Genomic DNA, 6,343 nt, shown 5'->3' on the forward strand with positions numbered 1-6,343 from the left:
GTGCGCTGCATGAGACAAAAAAGTAATATAGCCAAAACAACTGAATAGTCGCTCTTTAGTGTAGATGCATGTTGATTTTATCAGACGATGCCGCGATTATAAATGAGAGTGACTCCTGGTTAACATGTATTAAAAGGGGTCGTGTTTAGTCACTATTTATTGTGGTATTTTTTGACAATATCAATATTCACTTATCATGACAGTAAAATAGGGCATTCTAAGTCAATATACTGCAGTATTTCCTCTCTCAATCAGTAGAAAATATGGTTAACACCCGGTCATGCATGAGAAAAAAATACTGTCATGTACCGTGAAACCGGTATAATTTAGAAAAATACCATGATATACATTTTTGGTCATACCGCCCAGCACTAGTGCATCGGCATAAAAGTTGACGATGCGATGCATCGATTTAAAAAAGTGTGCATTGGATACAAGTTGGCATTTGTATTGCTATGCATCGTTTCTATCATATTTGCATTGGTAAAAACCAATTAATTCATATATAATTATCAGTAGATGCTTTAGTAGATGCGCTATACTTATTAGCATCATATTTTTTTCCCATTGCATCGTATCGCATTGTGTTGAATCGAATCAAAATCAGATCGCAATGCATCAGTTAGTTGCTTCATATGTATCTTTAATGTATCATATCGTTGGCTATGCAGCAAGATGCGTATCGTGTCGGCCTCAGTTATGGAGATGCACACCCCTAATAGATATATAACTAGAGGAATAACAAAGTGTGGTAAATGGTTAAACTATTTGAGCTACAAACAAGTATGTTTATGATTATGACAATAAATTTAAATAAAATTACATACCAGTTTGCAATATAAAGCAGCATAATGGACTATTTTGTCCTAGTAAAATAACTGGAAGTAAATGTCACCGGAAGTCTTGCACATTCAAGTAACAAATGGCCTGCTCTTATGTTAAAATAAGATGGATAGAAACAGATTGTCAAGTCGCTGCATTTGGGGATAATTTACCCAACATAGTATAAGTAAGGAATAATTGACGACGGGCCGTTGAATTCTAGAAAATAATGCACACCCAAGGTGGTGACTCCTCGGGTGTGCATTATTTTCTAAGAATTCAACAGACCAATTAAATTATTCTGCTTATACTACGGTTACCACACCTCAAGACATCGATCAGATGATATATTTCAAGGCATTTGTCTAGTTTTTCTACTTAAAACGCTATTGAGAGTTGGATTATTTCTTCTGCATCTCATCCAACATCTCCGTAGCTAATTCCAAAACATCTTAAACATTTAAACATCAAAACATTTTAAACCTAGTAACGGAGGCTTGAGCCATTGATAGCAGACTAATGCAGCTAATAACTAAGTTATGAGAGAGAGAGAGAGAGGGAGATTACCTCTGTGAGTCTGTGTGTCTCTCGGCAGAGTCTCTAATAATAGTGAAACTTTTAAGTAAATTTTCTTCACGAACAACGACGTTGTTGTTACCTCGCTTGTGAGAAGTCATGTAGTTTTTAAGTTGTTAAGCTATGTTACTGATAAAATCGTTTAACAACATTAGCGTGTGTGTTAACGTGTGTGCAAACTGTATGTATGTGTGTCTGAGGGCGAGTGAGCGGGAGAGGTAGAGTAGCTTATGTGCTTTCCGTACATAATAAAACGTAATTTTGTGGCAAAAAAATGGAAATGATCTGTTGTTTTTATCCTATTGTTTACTGTATTTATCTGTTTGGCCAGTATCGTTGTCGGTTTTCGCTGGTTCTTTTGCTGTTTTAGGCTGTAAGGACCTTTGAAATAACTGAAATCATTTTGGCGAGTGATATTTTCATGTAATGTGGTCAAGAGCTGCCTGGAACTACAGTACGTTCACCGTGCGTTTCCCTGAAAATAATTGCACACCTTAGAACATTTGTCAGCCAATCAGATTCAAGCACTCAACGGCCCCATAGTATAATCTGTAGTATACTGCACATTTTGTCAAATGTAGACCACGTTGGTATTATATGCATAAACAGACAATTTGTATTGTCTGCCTAGTATGCATACTGTATTCTGCAGCTGTAGCATGTTATTCAGAACAAAGTCTCAGAACAAAGTTTATTCAGAAAAAAACTCTACTACAGATTGCATTACATTGGTTATTAAATGACAAACAAGAAATTCATATCTCAATCAATAACTGGCCATCTCCTCGAACCCCAAGCGGGTATTTGACCATGAGCGCAGAGTGTTAAGACTGCATGCTCACGCAGCGGCTACTGTTATTTTTGAACGGTGCGTATTTGCATGTCAGTCGTAAAGTGTGCGAGGCTGTTTCTGTGCGTTTCTGGCTCTCTGGTGACAGAGGAATGAGGCACTCCTCTTTTGAGGGCGCTGAAAATTTCAGCTTTGCATTTTCTCTCTGGCTTTAATGTGTTGCCTCTTTTTGGGCCCCAGCTTTGATCTGGTGCTGGATGTGTTATCATTCCGTCATGATGAGCTCATGGAGTGCATGGCCTTTGGCTTCACACTGGTGTGGAGAGGTGTAATCCACCTGGAATCCATATGTCTCTCCTAGTGTGTTTATAGCCCACGTCCAGAGAGACTGAGTGTTGGCCAAGTGTGAGTCTAATATGAAGATGCTGCATTTGTACAGCTTTTTAGCCAGATGTCTTCACTCAGATGCTCAGTGACTTATAGAATATGTATGATATATTCCACATTTTTTTCCAATATAAAATTGAGCACTCAATATCTCTCTCTTTCTATCAGAATTTATTGATTGACTCCAATTTGGGATCAAACAAGAATCAACTAGAATCAATTAAGGCAATATTGGTTAAACTGGATTTTCTACAGAAACACTTATTACATGTGTTGTCACTAATGTGTCAGTGTAAATCTATAGCCTTTGGGGGAAATTGTTTGTTCTTTTTTGTACAGTCAGACAAAAGTGAGTTTATTGTGGCATCCATCACAGGTCAGGTGCTTTGAAGGTCACGAACCCAGGTTCTTTGCAGCCACGGGTGCCCTAAACTCAGGCATCGGACGGGTTGAATGCAGGCTGGATGAAAATGAATGGGTGCGTTTGTGTGGCCATAGCATTTGAATTAGCAGCATCTCCAGTCTTATTTACAGTACAAGCTCCCCATCGAAGCGTCCTGCTCTCCACATTGGAGGCGTCCTGTGGTTAAGGAGGTTTGGAAAATTGACCCTCCTGTCTGACTTGTGGCTAGTCGGAAGCACTGTCGCCCTTTCCTTAAGTCCCTTCCTTCTGCTTTTCCCCAAAAAAATCCCCTTAAAGAGTGCAGGATGAGAAGGATTTCCTCTGGTTTGACGGCACATCTTTAATTTGAGTCTGCTTGTCTTCCACTCTTCTCTGAGCACAAACCCCAGCCAAAGCCGAAGGCCTCTGCAGAGCTGGCATTCCCCTTTCCCTGCCGCGTTGCTTTATTTGTCCTTCCTCGTTCTGCCTTCTCATCTCACCCCTCTCTGTGACGGATGGTGACGGACTGTCTGCTCTGCTCTTCTCCACTTCCACACCCTTGGTCAGCCTTTGTTGTGTTCTCACAGCAGTACACCTACATAGAAACCATAAGATGAACCTTTGCCTTCTTGAAACTTGATGATGCTCACTTCATAGATCTTATAGTAAACTGTAAGAAAAAATAGGTACATGTAGGTCATTTTCTGCCAGGACATTAGTTTACGGACATTTTCTTCTAACCCTAAGACTGAACACGTAATTTAAAATATGGGTAGACCACCTGTGAAAAATCAATGCAGAGAACATATTAACCTTTTCATTAAGCGTAGATCTGTGTAGTATACTGTAGAGGTCTTTTCACGGGTCCACTTGGATCCGAAAACCTGAGGTCCGACCCGAGACCCGAGCGGGTTCGGTTCCAAAACTTCGACGAGTACCTCGGACACGGGTCGGGTTCGGTATTAGCGGCCTCGGGTCTCGGGTAATTTAAAATAAACATGCTTTCCCAAATGGACCCGATTAGACCCGAATTCTTTTAAACTATCCCGAATGCGTAGGATACTTTCACTTTCGTGTTAAGAGAGGAACGCACATAGAAAAGGAGCATACGTTCGTAATCCTCGCACACAGACATCATCTTATAGATATGAGATCCATCGGGAAAATCCACTCGTTTCATTATGCTGCGTGTTCATGCAAGGCTTTTCTTTTTTGTGTGCAGAAGCCTTTCGCCAGAGATCAGGTTGCAGACAACAGCGAATCCATGATTAGGCTATCGATTTATTTTTTATCAAACTATCACGTTTATTTTTCAAATCCACTGGTCACAATTGAAAGCGGAGCTCAGAAATACCTTGTATCCATCAGGCAGGCACTAATATAAAGTAACCTAATAATAAATTGAATAAATGTTAAATAAATCAAAGTAATGGAGAAGTGGCCAAATCAGTCAACAGGACACCGGGATTTTTCCTGACTGACTGCGGGGCTGCAGGCTGTACACACATCAATGCCGTTTACGTTCGGGTCCAGTCGGGTTCGAAAATAAATGCCGTCGGGTTGTGTCGGACTCGGGTCTAATTTCATCGGGTCTGTCTCGGGTCGGGTTTTTCTTTTAAAAAAATTAATTTATGCACGTCGGGTTCGGGTAAAAAGTGATTCGGGTCGATTCGGGTCGGGTACAGATTTTAGGACCCGAGAAGACCTCTAGTATACTGTTCATAGCAAATGGGTTTTCAACCCATAACATAACAGGCCAAATAGGTGGATTTAGGTTTTTGCATTCATGAGATCAAAGCAGCTAGATCAGGGCTGTCCAAACTCGGTCCTGGAGGGCCGGTGTCCTGCAGAGTTTAGCTCCAACTTGCTTCAACACACCTGACTGGAAGTTTCTATGCCTAGTAAGAGCTTGATTAGCTGGTTCAGGTGTGTTTAATTAGGGTTGGAGCTAAACTCTGCAGGACACCGGCCCTCCAGGACCGAGTTTGGACAGCCCTGAGCTAGATGAAGACTGAATGAAGCAGATGGAGATGCATTTTTTAAAGTTCTGTTTTATAACTGGACATGGCATCTTAAATGTGTGACATGCATGGCACAATACATAAAAAAAAAAAAAGATGCAACAACAACCAAAGACCAACAATTTGAGAAACATCAATCCACTCGTCCACTGCTGTAGGGTCCCAGCGTCTTGGGCCGCATGTTAGGGGAACACCCTGGACAAATGGACAGTAGTTGAAAATTCCTAATGACAATGTTTCATAATCTATGAACTAGTAACGTGCCTCACTGAAGAAGTCTTGCCCACCATTAAGCGCCTATAGATTCAATCTATGCATCAGTCTCAGCCTTAAAGGGTTAGTTCACCCGAAAATGAATTCTGTCATTAATTACTCACCCTCATGTTGTTCCAAATTGTTGAATAAAGTCATTATTTTTGTTTTCTTTGTGCACAAAATATATTCTCATAGCTTCGTAAAATTACAGTTGAACCACTGATGTCACATGGACTGTTTTACCGACGTTTCTGGGCCTGGGAACATTTCAGTTGCATTGCTGTCTATGGAGGGTCAGAAGGCACTCAGATGCCTTGATTCATCAAAAATATCTTAATTTGAGTTCTGAAGATGAACGAAGGTCTTACAGGTTTGGAATGACATGAGGGTGAGCAATTAATGACAGAGTTTTTGGGTGAACTAACCCTTTAAACGGTACGACTATGGATGGGAATTGTACACAAAAACAGTGAAACCTCCCATGTATTTTCATTTTGCAGTCTCTGTGGCAATCCATTTACAATATTAACACAAACAAGGTAGTTAAAAGCCAATGGTAGACACTTTGTCTATACTGCAAAGAAAGAATGTGCAACAACATCATGTCATGATTTTATCAATCAGGAATTGCTTGGATAATGAATAGTGGTCTCTTTGACAGGTGGTTAGAAGGGAGGAGTTTAGAAATAAGAGGGCTTGATGACGTCAAACAAACAAAAAAAATAGTCAATTCAGAGGCAAAGCAAGACTTTTTGTTTTCTTTGGAATAGTGTTCACTGACTAAGTCTTCACAATGAAACCCAGAGCACATATAAAGAAAGTGAAAAGGAGCAGTTTTGGTTTCATGTTGAGTGTGTTTAAACAAAAAAATTGTGTTTGCTGTTGGTATTCTTCACCATTAAAACAGACAAACAGAAATGAACCACTAACTAAAACCTCTAACTCACTAACTAATCCTCTCTTCCTCACAATGAGCTGCTCCTTCTTCTCTCTGGAACGTCTCAAAATGTTCAGAGAGAGCTATTTTTGTGGCTTCGCCTTTTTCTTGTTTCTTTCTTGTTTAGATGCCTGTTTTTCTTTTTCTTTCTTTCTTTCAGTGTTTTTTTTTTT

The sequence above is a fragment of the Sinocyclocheilus anshuiensis genome, unplaced genomic scaffold (assembly GCF_001515605.1).
Source record: "Sinocyclocheilus anshuiensis isolate Anshui unplaced genomic scaffold, SAMN03320099.WGS_v1.1 scaffold498, whole genome shotgun sequence".
Classification (NCBI taxonomy): Eukaryota; Metazoa; Chordata; class Actinopteri; order Cypriniformes; family Cyprinidae; genus Sinocyclocheilus; species Sinocyclocheilus anshuiensis.